General features: G+C 43.4%; 1 protein-coding gene across 2 annotated transcripts in view; it reads right to left on the bottom strand.

Annotated features, from left to right (window-relative positions):
* The window catches only part of LOC139370873 (contactin-2-like), a 75,008-nt gene that overhangs the window by 26,449 nt on the left and 31,932 nt on the right, over positions 1-16,627 (bottom strand). Inside the window, exon 1 of one of the 2 annotated variants that reach the window (XM_071110724.1) lies at positions 907-970. The exons of the other annotated variant lie outside the window; for it this stretch is intronic. The gene's annotated coding sequence lies outside the window, so the exon portion shown is untranslated. Of the gene's footprint in view, positions 1-906; positions 971-16,627 lie in introns of those variants that run through there. 2 annotated transcript variants of the gene reach the window in all.

Raw genomic sequence — 16,627 nt, 5'->3', positions numbered from 1 at the left:
ACCTGCCCTCCAGGACACCTACACCACCCGATGTCACAGGAAGGCCAAAAAGATCATCAAGGGCAACAACCACCTGATCCACTGCATGTTCACCCCGCTATCATCCAGAAGGCGAGGTCAGTACAGGTGCATCAAAGCTGGGACCGAGAGGCTGAAAAACAGCTCCCATCTCAAGGCCATCAGACTGTTCAACAGCCATCCCTAACATAGGGAGGCTGCTGCCAACACATAGACTCAAATCTCTGGCCACTTCAATAAAGGGACTGAAAATGTATTACTAGTCACTTTAAATAACGGCACTTTAATAATGTTTAAATATCCTACATTACTCATCTCATATGTATATACTGTATTCTACACCATCTTGCCTATGCCGCACGCCATCGCTCATCCATATATTTATATGTACATTACATATTCTTATTCATCCCTTTACATTTGTGTGTATAAGATAGTTGTTGTGAATTTGTTAATTACTGTTAGATATTACTGCATAGTCGGAACTAGAAGCACAAGCATTTCGCTACACTCGCATTAACATCTGCTAACCATGTGCACGAGACCTATAACATTTGATTTGAGTGTGGTTGATGGTACTTTTGGCAATTGACATTCATATTCATATGTGTCATAATGCTGCCTCCCAAACCACATCCCACAGACAGACACCACAACACCTCTTTCTCCATCTATCCCACCATCGTTCAGTACTCTCCTTGTCTACCTTCTCCTCCCTCCATCCCTCCATCCCTGCATCCCTCCCTCTAAAGTTGTCATGCTCCATAAAGGAGGGAAGGACTGCCTGAGGCCATGGAGATTTTAGCTCAGCCCAGACATCTGCCAACAGGACACACACTCCCACAAGGACCACACACACACACAGGACACTCTCATAATGGCACTTACCACCCCAGGTGGGCTGTTTGGGACACCGCTCTGTGCAGGGGGAAGGAGAGAGGGAGGAGGAGAGGATGAAAAGGAGGTGGGAAGGGGATGACTGACAGGGACACCAGAAGACAAAACCTTTAATTATTGAAGTCATTTTTTATCAGCTAAGATCCCAACAGTCCTGCCCCACCCTCTGTGGTGACAACTAATATCCTGTCTGCTCTGGCCTTGGAGCGTGACACACACACACACACACTCTGCTCTGAAATGTCCCGTCTTCTTGGCGATAACCATCTCTTTAGCAGGTGTTTGATGAGAAAGCAGAGGGTGTTAGCTGTCCCTGCCAGGACCCCTGAGAACATCAAACATAACACTGATCTGGTCCCTAAATCCATCTCTGGGATGAACTGTGGTGATTGGGAGCTCTGGATGGCTTCTACATCATACACCTCTGTGAATAGCACACACACACACACACACACACACACACACACACACACACACACACACACACACACACACACACACACACACACACACACACACACACACACACACACACAGATGCCTAGCTGTTGATTCAAAGATAAAGAGGCTTGAAGATGGAGACGGCTGATATTGCAGCGTGAGATGACAGCCACTGGCAGCATGACTGGAATCATAACTTAGTCATCCCATCAAACACACACACACACACACACACACACACACACACACACACACACACACACACACACACACACACACACACACACACACACACACACACACACACACACACACACACACACACACACACACACACACGAAGGTAGAGATCATTACCACACCTTAGTAAGGAAGGTCAGGGACAGCTTAGCTGCAATTTCACAGGTAAATTGTTAAATAGCTCCAGATTTCAACACCTAATAATATAATGCACATTACGTCAGTTTCACAGCTGGAAGATGTAGCACCTCAGAAAGATATCTGTGACAGTCACATTAGCATTATCCTGCACATGCACACACAGTATATCCTCCGGGGTATATGGAATTCACACTCAACCTGACTTTAATGGTTTGACTACAATTCATACTATTGGGCTTGCAAATCTGACAGACAAAGAGTACTCTACACACATACATTGGCAGGCACAGACTGTAATGGTTTTGACTTGAGGTTATTGTTTGTGGGGGTGCCAGGTAGGTTGTGCCTACCAGAGAAAATATTGCTTTCTCCTTTTTGTGTGTGAGGGAATGAGTCCCGTCTGGTCCGTGAAGTTTACACCGATACGAAGGACTCATGTAAAAGTCAGTATGGACATACACTTTTCATAAATCCTTAAAACATTGGAAATAACTTCAAAACAACTGTTCTGTTGCATGGGTTGTCTTACCAACATAAATAATCACACATAATAATATAACAAACAATAAGCTCTGGTTCCTCAAGAAAAGTCCTATACCTCAGGCCGAAAAGATTCCAGCCCGGTAAAGGAGTTCAGTGAACTCAAGTGACCTTAGTCACGCAATGTTTGTCCGTTCATAAAAGTGTAGGGTAAACCCAGTCTCTATCATACAATCAAAATATCTAACTCTTTTACCACATAACCCTAAAGAGTATCAAATCTCAGTAGTTTTCAACTACAACTTGTCACACCCTGATCTGTTTCACCTGTTCTTGTGATTGTCTCCACCTCCTCCAGATGTTGCTTATTTCCACAGTGTATTTATCCCTGTGTTTCCTGTCTCTCTGTGCCAGTCTGTCTTGAATGTTTTCAAGTCAACCAGCGTGTTTTCCGATGCTCCTGTTTTCTATTCTCTTTTTCTAGTCTTCCCGGTTTTGACCCTTGCCTGTTTTTACGGGACTCTGTACCCGCCTGCCTGACCCTTCTGTCTGCCCTGACTTCAAGCCTGTCTGCCACTCTATACCTATTGGAAACTCAGAATCTGGTTTTGACCTTTTGCCTGTCCACGATCATTCTCTTGCCTACTCCTTTTGGATTATAAATAAACTACACAGACTCTAACCATCTGCATCTGGGTCTCGCCTTGTGCCCTTATAGTACGAACGGGCCATGACAGACCCAGCAGACTCGGACCAGCTTCGCTACGCTGTCCCCCTGGGAGCCACGATCGGGAGACATGAGGAGCTGTTACAGGACCTTTTGGAAGGGCTCCGTTCCTTGATGGAATGCAACGACCAAGGGTTTAAGGAGATTATAGAGCAAATCAGGGAGTTAGCTCAGAGGCTACCTGCTACCTCTAAGAAACCCCAACCACCTAGTAATTATTTCCCCGATTAGTGGTGAGCTTGTACAGCCTACCCCGAGAACCCTGCTTACCTCCTCCGGAGTGATATTCTGGGGGTCCTGGTACCTGCCAGGGTTTTCTTTCTCAGTGCTCTCTTATGAGCTACAGCCATCTTCGTTTCCTTCAGACCGATCTAAGATTGCAGATGTTATTACGCTAATGTCGGGAAGGGCGCTCTCCTGGGCTACGGCAGCTTGGGAGCAACAATCCACCATTTGTTGTCATCTGGAGGATTTCATGGCAGAAGTGAGGAAGGTATTCAATTATCCGGGAGAGAGGCGGCCAATAAACTTCTTGAATTACGTCAACTCCCGTAGTGTGGCAGACTACGTGGTTGATTTTCACACGTTGGCCATCGAGAGTCCCCGGAATCCGGAGTCTCTTTTCAAAACGTTTCTTCACAGATTATCTGAGGTGGTAAAAGATGAGCTAGCTGCTCGGGAACTACTGGTAGACCTCAACTCCCTCATTGCCCTCACCATTAGAATTGATGGACGCCTAAGGGAAATACAGGTGTGAGAGGAGGTCTGGTCTCGGGCACACTTGTTTATCCACAGTGGCTCGCTCACCTCTGAGGGAACCCGGAAGTCCCCGAGAATGGTTTTTCCAAGAGGATCCGAAGCCACCCGAACTCCCTCAAGAATCATCGACGATGTGTGAGTCGGATATACCAGAACCTATGCAACTGGAAAGAGCTAGATTATCACCTAGGGGACGTTCACATATGCTAAGCTCCAACAGTTGTCTGTATTGCGGTGCTGCGGGGCATTTCATTGCTACCTGTCCAGTGACCTGGCGACTCCCCTCTCTGCACTCACCTCTCCCAAGGTACCGTTCACATGGTCCCCAGCAGCAAACAAGGCTTTTGTGGATTTGAAGCAACGATTCACCACTGCCCCATCCTCATTCATCCGGATCCAACCCGTCAGTTTGTCGTGGAGGTTGACACTTCCGACATGGGAGTAGGGGCCGTTCTTTCCCAGCGATCTGTTCAGGACCAAAAGCTTCATCCCTGTGCCTTCATATCCCATCGTCTCAACTCGGCGGAGAGGAACTATGACGTTGGCAACCGGGATCTCCGAGCAGTAAAGATGGCCCTGGAGGAGTGGAGGCATTGGCTGGAAGGGGCGGAACATCTTTGGTTTGGACCGACCACAAGAATTTGGAATATCTCCGCACAGCCAAGTGCTTTAACTCTAGGCAGGCCCGGTGGGCTCTGTTATTCACTAGGTTTAATAAACCATCTCCTACCGCCCAGGGTCCAAAAATGTGAAGCCGGACGCCCTTTCCCGTCTGTACAGTTTCGCTGCCAAACCCTCAGAATCAGAGACCATTCTCCCTGCCTCATGTTTGGCGGCTGCGGTTGTCTGGGGTATTGAGGCTCTGGTTCGCAAAGCACAACGTTCCCAGCCGGACACTGGGGGAGGCCCGGCTAACCGGATGTTTGTTCCTGTCTCTCTGTGCCAGTTTGTGTTGTATGTTTTCAAGTCAACCAGCGTGTTTTCCGATGCTCCTGTTTTCTATTATCTTTTGCTAGTCTTCCCGGTTTTGACCCTTACCTGTTTTTTTCTGGACTCCGTGCCCACCTGCCTGACCCTTCTGCCTGCCCTGACTTTGAGCCTGTCTGCCACTCATTACCTATTGGACTCAGATTCTGGTTTTGACCTTTTGCCTGTCCACGACCATTCTCCTGCCTACTCCTTCTGGATTATAAATAAACTACAAAGACTCTAACCATCTGCCTCCTGGGTCTAGCCTTGTGCCCTTATACAACCAACCACAAATCAACACGGTATAAATCACACTCAAACAAATTAAATACCGTTTGCAAAAAAAGTTGTAGTCAGACAATCCAATCCGCCAACAGATCTCCAGCACAGAAAAGCCATGACAAAACAGCGGAGACCAAATGGGATGTGTAGTCCAAAGGAAGAAATTAGTGGATCCGATCCTGCCTAAACTTGAGACAAAGCTACAAAGCACACTTTTAAATACTACAAAACAAGCAGAGTAAAGAAGCTTCGGAACTGACGGTTGAACACATCTTCATTCGCACCAGCATCACAACTACCTTTTTCGCATCTGATGCTGGCTATTTAATTGGGAATTAAAGGGGAAGCGCCCTATTGGAAGGAGAAGCAGAGATGGTTCAGACAAATTCATGGCCGTCACAAGACACACAGGCACTTTTTTATATACTCACTCAGTGTCCTTCCCTGACTCTCTCTCTCGCTTACTTACTTTCTCTCTCACACTGTGAACTACTCCCCACCCGACCCAATCCCCCACCCCTAGCCGCCACATGGCACAGAATTATGTTGTCAGAGTTGGCAAGGATGTGTGTATCACATTCTCTCTCTGTGTCTGGCCCTGGGCATCTCAGACCGGTAGTCACTGACATGGTCAGACACTGAAGGTGACTCCAGTCATGACCAAGTCTGAGCTAATACACCCAGAGATGCGCGCACACACACACACACACACACACACACACACACACACACACACACCCTACAGAAGGCATAAACTGTGCTGGTCATGCATTATGTATTGAATCCTTCTAGGATGTTCCACATTGGCTGTCAGTTAGTCACTGGGGCAGTAACAACCAGAGTGAAGTATGAAACTACGAAAGGGTTAGAGGGTTTAAGAGGGTTTTCCACATTCAAACTGATGGACACACACACATATACACTGTCAAACACAAACACAATTATACGCTTGGCTGTCCACACACCCGCCATTCCTGCACACACCACTTCTAAGGGCAACGTTTGATCATGCTGAGGACAGAGTTCAGAAAGCTCAGATGTGACTACTGTAAACCTATTGTTGAAAAGACATAAGCACCAATAAATACCACCATTATAATCACAGCTCCATATCATACAGATAGAGTTTAGAGTTAGGATTTAGAGTTTCCATTTTAGTTTAGAGTTGGGATTTAGAGATTAGAATTTATGGCCAGATTTAGTGTTTACATAGTTTAGAGCAGGGCTATTCAACTGGTGTCCCTCCAGATTTGGACATGTTTTTATTTTATTAAACTGGCCCTTTGATCAATTCTGTAAATTAAAAAAGGGTATGCAAAAAAATCCCAGCCAAAATCTGCCGTTCAATTCCAAAATGACAAGCTCTATTGTGGTTGTCTATAGTGTGATTTCTATTGGGTTTTAGAGGTTTCTAGAGCCTACAGTGCATTCGGAAAGTATTCAGACGCCTTGACGTTTTCCACATTTTGTTACGTTACAGCCTTATTCTAAAAATCCTTGTCAATCTACACACAATACCTCACAATGACAAATCAAAAACAGGTTTTTAGACATTTGGGACTCGTTTCAGGAAACAAGGCCTATGTCGCCCATCTCTACTTCACAGATGAGCCGTTTGAACTTAAAACTTTTTTGAAAAATCTAAATGCGTTTGTTTGGCAGAAATGCCTTCTGGAACTTTCATGTGCCTTAATAACAAACTTGTATGCCATCTGTAAATACAAATAACATTTTTAAATGACGAGCCTAGTTGGTTTAGCCCACGAAAAAGACATCAAACTTCCCGCTATCCATGATTGGCTGAGATAATGGGTCGGCTGGATATGCCGAGAGATGAGTTCGGATTGGTCTGCCATGTAGCATGCATCTGTCTATAACATGAGCTGGTCAGTTTGTGTAGGTAATCCTTTCTAAACTGCTTTTTTGAAAGATATAATTTAGTAGAACTGCATAAGTGTTGCTCTCCACTTTCTGGAGGACCGAGTTTTTAAATCAGTGTTATTAGAGTATGATATCTAAGAGATGGAGAAAATTCTGGTGTTTGATTGCAAATATGCAGACGAAAAGTCAAAAAGAGAACACACAGAAGGTTGTTGTATAAAACACCTGTCTCTGGATTACATCTTCAAACTAAGGGTAACTCCATATTGGGGAGCATATAAGATTTGTTTTATTCAGTTCAGTCTGGTATGAGAATGGTAGCCCATATCTGCAAAAGCAGAGTGTCTGCGGAATGCTGAATATCTTGGCTTTTGATCTGTGCCTTAAAATCTTTGGTGTGACTTACTACCATATATGGACATACAAATGTATAAGTGCAGGCCGAGCCGATGATGATGACTGCTACCTACATTCCAGGGTTGCCATCCAAACACTTAAAAGACACACTCTCGTCCACTTACCCTCGCTTTATGCCCTTGGGGGAATCTCCATCGCCATCTTGGAGGGCGGTCCAAATGATTAGCCAAGCAAGGGAAGTTTGGAACACAAGCCCCATAGCCCTCATTTTTAGTTGGCTTTGCAAGTGTACAATTATGTTCATTTCGGGGCCTGAAACTACCCATTATTCAATTTGCAACAATTGTACATCCACTAAGAAAAGTTTGCAAAAACTTAAAAACAACATTAAGGGTGCATATTTTAAGTGCTTGGACTGCCAAAATATGACGTATGCAACCATTACACAGGGGATTGGCTACTATGGCACCTTGACAGTCTTGTAGCCAATGAGATAAGCTTTCCAGGGATATGCAGTTGACCTGGGTGGGACAAAGCAAGGCCTAAAACCCTTTATGTGTAATGTGAACTATTGCTACCTGGCTTAGAGACAAGATGCACCGAGCATGCTACATTACATTGTAAACAGATTTTATCGCTTTACTTGAATTACTTTCATAAAAGATTGTTTCTCAAGGGGGGAAAAAAGCTAAAAACTAAGAATATTGAACAGGGAGCTAAAAAAAGGCAATTATGAATAAGTATAGCGCCATAGAAGCTTTGACTAAAATACTGGTTGGACTCGGATCAGGGGAGCGATTTGAACAACGAGTACTTCGACTCGGTCGATGAAGATTGCTTTCTACAAGGATTGGATCCATTTTAAGATCAGTAAGGAAATTATTTTTATAGCTAATGTACTTATTGTATTTTGTTTTTTATAAATTGTCTGCTTTTTGTGCTTTGGATTTAGTTTACGTAGGCTTATGTAACTAGTAATTTCATTGTTATATAATTCCAAAGTAGTCATTGTCTATGTTTCATATTAGTTCACTGTTTGCTGTTCTAAGTTCCATCCTTGTATCTTTGGAGAGGCCACTAAATTCTCATGGCCATTATTTATTTGTGGTTCTCACCGCTGTCTTGGTCTCTCTTACTGACAGTTGTGGCTGCTTTGCATGATGTATTATTGTCTCCATCTTCTCGCCCTTTGTGCTGTTCTGTGCCCAATAATGTTTGTACCCTGTGCTGCTGCCATGTTGTGTTGCTAACATGTTGCTGTCATGTTGTGTTGCTACCATGCTGTGTTGTCATGTGATGCTGCCATGCTATGCTATTGTTTTCTTAGGTTTCTCTTTATGTAGTGTTGTGTTGTCTCTCTTGTTGTGATGTGTGTTTTGTCCTTATATTTTATTTTATTTTTATTTCATTTATAATCCCAGCCCCCGTCCCCGCAGGAGGCCTTTTGCCTTTTGGTAGGCCATAATTGTAAATATGAATGTTTTCTTAACTGACTTGCCTAGTTAAATAAAGATTAAATAAATCAAATAATAAATACAAGTCTTCAAAGTGTTACTGTTTGCATTGTGTTTGTGCTTCACACCTTCTATGTGAGCCACTGTACAGATACAGTTTAGGCTTCATGTTTTGACATTACAGTAATGTTGTTTTGTAAATTTAGTCAACTGTAATTTTGTCTGTTTTACAACAATATATCCCTTTATTTTATTCACCACAGAGTGGAGAATGCAGATTTTTGGATGATGACATTTTGGGAGCCACCCCTCCCCAGCAAGCACCCCCTGCCGGTCAAGGCCTTCACTCACCACTGCTATGTCAATCACCCTGTCTGATGGTTCTACATCCACTTTACATAGACCTCTTGAAAAATAAAATAGGGGCTTGTGGCACCATTCGTCCTAATATAATCAGTTTCCCCAAGATCAAGGTAAATGACATGACAAAGACAGCGGAGATAGGGACCATACATTGGATCAGGGCTAACAAGATGCTTTTTGTGAAATGGAAGGACACTAGGGAAGTAGCCATGCTCACCACACAGCATAAGGCATTTAATAACAACCAAGGAGGGTGAAAGAGGAAGAATGTCCCCATTTCTGTGAAGGACTACTATGCCACTATTGGGGGTGTCGACCTATCTTGTGCTCTGAAAGGCCACTACCAGGTCCTCCACAAGACCAGGAATAGGTCTAATACTTTTTTTTACCACTTTGTGGACCATGCTACAGTAAATGCTTTCATTCCCCACAAGCAGATGGCCAAAGCAAAAGGTCAAACCCCTCTCTCCCAGTTGGCATTCCGAGAGCAGCTAGTTCAATTCATTTGTATGTGGGACCAATACATTGGATATTCCAAGACTAAACTTTCAGGCACTTTGGAGAGGTTGAATATCCCACTTGGATATCCCCTGTCTGTCCCCCGACACCACCACAATGTTTGAGAGAAGTTGGTGTTAAATACATTTTGTTTTTATAGTGAACAACAACTTTTAGACACATCCAGTCTGCAAAAACAATGCAATTACCACATTCAGACACGTTGGAGAGGTTGAAAGGACACTTGAATGTATCCTGGAAACCCCATAACACCACCACAATGTTTGAGTGAGGCTGATATGGTAGACATTGGTTTTATACTGAACAAATTGCATGTAGGGATTGCAAATATGTAATAGCACTGGAATGATCTAATTTAAGCCACTTTGGAGAGGTTTAGGGACACTTGGAAACGTCCCGTGACCACACCTGACACCCCTTACTAAAAACATATGTCCATTTCTAGTTGTTAGGTCTATCAACCCAATTTTTTTCTGATATTTTCACATCTTGTGAAAGCCACCTGTTGTGGTTCCAGTTCTGGGAATCAATAATTCACTTATAGCTTGTCAATGAAAAATGTTAATAAAAGGTTATTTTGTGTGTGACTGATCTTGTGTATTCTGAACTATGTATCTTCTGATCATTTCCTCATTATCTCCCAGATGTCTTCTTTCCAAATATACCACGTTTTGGCATATCAGAATCATGTAATTACACATGAATAGCAGTTACTTTTGTGTATGTCTATTTATACAGAAATCTAAATTTTGCCATTAAATTTAAGAGGTTAAAGTGTACTGTTAGCTGGCTGGCTCGCACTCTAGCTAACGCTACATGTATGATCTGTGTATTCATGATATTCGTATCTCAGAACCATTTGCATTGCTAGTTATAGCCTAATGTTAGATAGCTAACATTGAACTTGGTCAGTTAGTTACCTGTAGATTCATGCAGGGTGGGGGCATAATGTCACGTGTGACAATTTCTTCACTTCTTATGAACTCAGGCAGCAGCTCCTGAAGAGGAAAATCACCATGGTTGGCACAGTTAGAAAGAACAAGCCTGCACTCCCCCCTGCAATCCTCTCAACAAGGGAGAGAGAGTGTGGGGGCTCCACACAATCTGGGGCTCCACACAAGATCTCACCCCGTGGGGTCAAAATGATCACAAGAACGGTGAGCAAAAATCCCAGAACCACACGGGGGGACCTAGTGAATGACCTGCAGAGAGCTGGGACCCAAGTAACAAAGCCTGCCATCAGTAACACACTACGCCGCCAGGGACTCAAATCCTGCAGTACCAGACGTGTCCCCTGCTTAAGCCAGTACATGTCCAGGCCCGTCTGAAGTTTGCTAGAGAGCATTTGGATGATCCAGAAGAAGATTGGGAGAATGTCATATGGTCAGATGAAACCAAAATATAACTTTTTGGTAAAAACTCAACTCGTCGTGTTTGGAGGACAAAGAATGCTGAGTTGCATCCAAAGAACACCATGTTTTTCTGCAAAGGGACCAGGACGACTGATCCGTGTAAAGGAAAGAATGAATGGGGCCATGTATCGTGAGATTGTGAGTGAAAACCTCCTTCCATCAGCAAGGGCATTGAAGATTAAACGTGGCTGGGTCTTTCAGCATGACAATGATCCCAAACAAGCAGCCCGGGCAACGAAGGAGTGGCTTCGTAAGAAACATTTCAAGGTGCTGGGGTGGCCTAGCCAGTCTCCAGATCTCAACCCCATAGAAAATGTTTGGAGGGAGTTGAAAGTCTGTGTTGCCCAGAAACAGCCCCAAAACATCACTGCTCTAGAGGAGATCTGCATGGAGGAATGGGCCAAAATAGCAGCAACTGTGTGTGAAATCCCTGTGAAGACTTACAGAAAACGTTTGACCTCTGTCATTGCCAACAAAGGGTATATAACAAAGTATTGAGATAAACTTTTGTTATTGACCAAATACTTATTTTCCACCATAATTTGCAAATAAATTCATAAAAAATCCTACAATGTGATTTTCTGGATTTTTTTTCTCATTTTGTCTGTCATAGTTGAAGTGTACCTATGATGAAAATTACAGGCCTCTCATCTTTTTAAGTGGGAGAACTTGCAAAATTGGTGGCTGACTAAATACTTTTTAGACCCACTGTATTTACATAAGCATTCAGACTCTTTGCTCAGTATTTTGGTAAAGCACCTTTGGCAGCGAATACAGCCTTGAGTCTTCTTGGGTATGATGGTACAATCTTGGAACATCTGCACATCCTCGCAAGCTCTGTCAGGTTGGATGGGGAGAATCGCTACACAGCTACTTTCAGGTCTCTCCAGAGATGTTCCATCAGGTTCAAGTCTGGGCTCTGGCTGGGCCACTCAAGGACATTCAGAGACTTGTCCCAATAGCCACTCCTGCATTGTCTTGGCTGTGTGCTTAGGGTCATTGTCCTGTTGGACGGTGAGCCTTCTCACCAGTCTGAGGTCCTGAGTGCTCTGGAGCCAGTTTTCTCTCTTTACTTTGCTCCATTCATCTTTCCATCGATCCTGATTTGTCTCCCAGTCCCTGCTGCTGAAAAACATCCCCACAGCATGATGCTGGCCAAAGAGTTCAATCTCGGTTTAATCAGACCAGAGATTCTTGTTTCTCATGGTCGGAGTCCTTTAGGTGCCATTTGGAAAATTCCAAGCTGGCTGTCGTGCCTTTTACTGAGGAGTGGCTTCTGTCTGGCCACTCTACCATAAAGGCCTGATTTGGTGGTGCTGCAGAGATGGTTGTCCTTCTGGAAGGTTATCCCATCTCCACAGAGGAACTCTGGAGCTTTTTTACAGTGACCATTGTGTTCTTGTGCACCACGACCTTGTGATTTGGTTTTGGCTCTGACATGTGGGATCGTGTGTGCCTTTCCAAATCATGTGGGAACAGAATGCACCTGAGCTCAATTTAGTCTCATAGTAAAGAGTCAGAATATTTCTGTACATAAGGAGTTTCAGTTGTTTTATTTGCAATATATTGGCCAAAAAAAACAACTGTTTTTGCCTTTTCTTTATGGGGTAGTAATTGTAGATTGATGAGGAACATTTTTTATTTAATACATTTTAGAATAAGGCTAAAATGCATTGTATGTGGCATGTTGATGATTTTCTTTCTTCATTTGAAGAAAAATATTATGACCCCATTCCTGAAAGCTCCCAGGAACACACACATGCTTTCTCTTCCTCTCTGATGCTCACTGGGAAATTCATTAAAATAATACTCCCTTCAGACTGGAAATTGCATTACGTGATTGGATGTATCTTTGTATTACTTATTTAGATGCTTAGTTTTAAAATGATCTAATTACTTTTAAAAAGCTTTTAATAGCTGTTTTAAAATGACTGTTTGTTCACACACTCATTTATTTTCGTAGTGTGTAGTGATGGCTGGGTAAATACAAATTCTTTATCAACAATACATGCAGTAGGTGTGTTGTAGAAGGGATTGCTTTATCTAACACAGAATGTGTATGTGTGTGTGTGCGAGAGAGAAAGAGAGAGAGTAGTGTGAGAGAGAGAGAGAGAGACAAACAAAAATGAGATATTATGTACAGACCGAGAGTGAGAGAGCAGGGGAAAACATAACAGCTCTAAACAGCAGAAAAGTGTAAATCAATCCATTGGTTCATATTTCACCCCAAACGCAAACTGTCTTTTACGTGGTTCTTCTATTTGGAGCTCAGTGTGCTAGGGTCCATGTTTGGAGAAAGAGGGCTTTTTAAGCTCTAATGATGGTACCATCACTCTGTGCGTATTTGAACAGTGCTCTGCTGAGGAGCAAGGGTTAGAGGGACAGACAGCGTATGGAATACTCCAATTTAAAGTTTCAGATTTAAAACATTCGTCCGTGGAACCAAATATTCCAGAATGTTCTAGCAAGAATCTAAATGCTGATCTTCATTGCCTGATATTTACTCGAAGACATATGTCAAAGGTTAATTACATTACTACGTGTGTGTATGGGGAGCAAAAAAAGTCAAATCTGAGGAAACGCTACCAAAGTTTAATCAACACATCGCATGCGCTACTAGCTCATCAATAATTCTTGACCATTGCTACTCCATCTTATGGGATGGCTACAAGGCACTCCCCCGCCCTCCCCTTGGAAAATCTGATCACGCCTGCATTTTGCTCATCCCTTCCTATAGAAAGTACCCGTGGTAAGGACTGTTCAACATTGGTCTAATCAATCGGAAACCTATTCTTCAAGATGGTTTTGATCACGCGGACTGGGATATGTCCCGGGATGCCCCTTAAAATAAAATAACATACACTGACTCGTGTCTGAGTTCATGAGGAAGTGCATAAAGGATGTTGTTACCACTGAGACGATTGGAACTTATCCAAAAATTAAATGTATGTGGCAAGGACACCAAACAATCACAGATTATAAAGGGAACACCAGCCACAGTCCTCAACAAGCTAAACACCTTCTTTGCCCGCTTTGAGGAAAACAGTGGCCGGCCACCGCTGCTCATGAGGACAACGCCTACAGAGATTAGGTGAGGGCCCTGGCAGAGTGGTGCCAGGAAAATAACCTCTTCTTCAATGTCAACAAAAAGGAGCAAATTGTGGACTTCCACATCGACGGAGAGGGTGAAAAAGGTCAAGTTCCTCTGCGTGTACAACCTGAAATGGTCCATCCACACAGACAGTGTGGTGAAGAAGGTGCAATAGCGCCTCTTCAACTTCAGAAGGCTGAAATTCGTCTTTGCCCCTAAGACCCTCAAGAACTTCTACAGATGCATGATTGAGAGCATCCTGTTGGGCTGTATCACCATCTTTTACGACAACTGCACCGTCTACAGTCGCAGGGGAAGTTGTATGTGTCTGGCTTAGGGTTTTAGTTTCTGTAATACTAGTCCGACAGTCAGCAAGACAGTATGTGTGAGTGTCTGTGTGCTCTAGACTGATATTGGTTCAAATAGGGCTGCAGAGCATTCTGCCTCTATTGAATGGTGATTGTGAACACTTGCCCTTTCAGAAAACAGGAAGAAAAAGACGTCTAATAGCTCTGACCTTTAAAGAAGACCACAAGAGGGATTATTTTGCATTCAGACTAAATGTCTGGAAGTTTAGTAGCCCAAGGAATGAGCTAAGTTTAGCTAGCGGACATTTTTACATGATTTAAAATCTACCTCATGATTTAAAATCTACATACACCCTTCATAGAAACGAAGAGAGGCCTGCTTTACAAATTCACATACAAACACACGAACAAACACACAAACAAACACACACCCCTGCTCTAGAGAACAAAATGTCACAGGGATGAATGCTAGATCAGAATGTCAAAATGTCATGGAGACAAGTTTTTTATTTGTCCACCAATAAATAAACAACACAGGAATAACAAACCAACATACACAAACAGACTATTTCCTTCCTCTATGACCTTAATCAAGACAACAATGGATTTCCAATATGAAAACATCATGATTGTGTTCTTCAGTTTGTCGTGGTCAGGAGTTTTTCATGGCCATGTGGCCAAACCATGAAAAACTCTAGGCCATTGTTAAATTGGTAATTTCTTAGAAAAATAACACCATTGCCTCGATGGCACTAACACTCGCCCTTATCTTTAATTTTTTGCCGCTGACTTTCCTGGTAGCTACTTCATTGAGGAAAAATGTAGTTACTACGGTTGTGATATGTGGTTGACTCACTTAACTATCTTAAGATGTATGCACTAACTAAGTCGCTCTGTTAAATGACTAAAATGTAAATGTTCTCAGTCCGGTCATGTGATCAGGAAAACCCTCCTGGTCCCTCTCATTGAATACACGCAGTAACTATTCAGATATCAGTTCTACATTCTCTGGGTCTAACGCACGCAGAACAGCAGTGAGTGATGGGAAGGGTTGATACCAATAGTGACTTCATCTGCGGATGGACGATCCCAGCATCTGTGTTTGTGTGTGTGTGTGTGTGTACTGTTCATTGGGGAACAATGCAGGGTTTATGGGTCCCCTTAGCTCCTTCTGCTTCAGTTAAACAGAGAACCATTTACAGGATTAGCACTCTACTTTAATGACCGGGTCACAGAGGGACACAAAGTAAGACATGCGCTTATGCACACACACACTTCCAAAACGCACAACCACACACAGCTCGACGGGGCCACAGTGGAGAATGTCCAAAGCTTCAAATTCCTATGTGTACACATTATTGACGACCTGAAATTGTCACACAGTCACACAGTGAGCACGGTGAAGAAGGTGTAACAGCGCCTCTTCAACTTCCGGAGGCTGAAGAAATTCAGCATGTGAGATGTATTTATTTTTTAAAATCATGACTAGAGAGACTCAATGAATGAAGCAAAGAGCTGCTGTTTTTAGGAGTATGCTTATGTTGAAGTTGTTATTCAGCACTGTCAACACTTTTATAAGTATAAATTGTGCGTTTCCCTACTTCCACTCACACTACAACCAGCGCTGCAGCTGCAATGAATGAGTATAGGACAGCAGTCAATAAACTGGCTTGTCTTTTTTAATATTGAGGAATATTTTACTTTCTCTTTTCATAGGACTAACAACATGAATTGGTGCAGGAGGCAGAAATAATGCAGTGTGACTTAAGTTTCGCCATCAGCTGGAAGACTGTGTCCCCTTTTCTTAGCGGCGGGAGGGCGAGAGGAGGGACAGTGAGTCGGGTGAGAGGCAGCCTCAACGCTGCTCCCTCCCTCCCTTTTGACTGACCATCAGATGCAGGTCATCAGTCCAGTAAAAAAAGCACATTCTTATGCTCACTTAGGTGTGCCTCACAACTAATGCAATAAATTATCTATTGCTAGTGTGATCTGTGACGTCCATGCCACTCTGTCTGCTGGGATCTCCTGTTTGGTAGTCTGCTTGTTACAAGAGGCCAGTGGGTAGAGCTAGGAGGATGTGGCGCACCAAGGTAGGCTAGGCCTGTAGGCTATAAAGTGTAGCCACATCAGCCAACACCCTCTCTCTTCCCTGACTGGCAGGCTGGCTTCCACCACCTTTTGGGTTTTTGGTCTGCTTTCACCATACAACACCCTCTCCACTCATCCACACACTGCATACACTACTGATCCTACAGATGTCCACAGCTTATGTTTACTTTTTTGTTAAT

The sequence above is a fragment of the Oncorhynchus clarkii genome, chromosome 17 (assembly GCF_045791955.1).
Source record: "Oncorhynchus clarkii lewisi isolate Uvic-CL-2024 chromosome 17, UVic_Ocla_1.0, whole genome shotgun sequence".
NCBI classification, from domain to species: Eukaryota; Metazoa; Chordata; class Actinopteri; order Salmoniformes; family Salmonidae; genus Oncorhynchus; species Oncorhynchus clarkii.
Note: the sequence above shows the minus strand (reverse complement) of the source record. Positions and strands in the feature narration are given on the sequence as shown.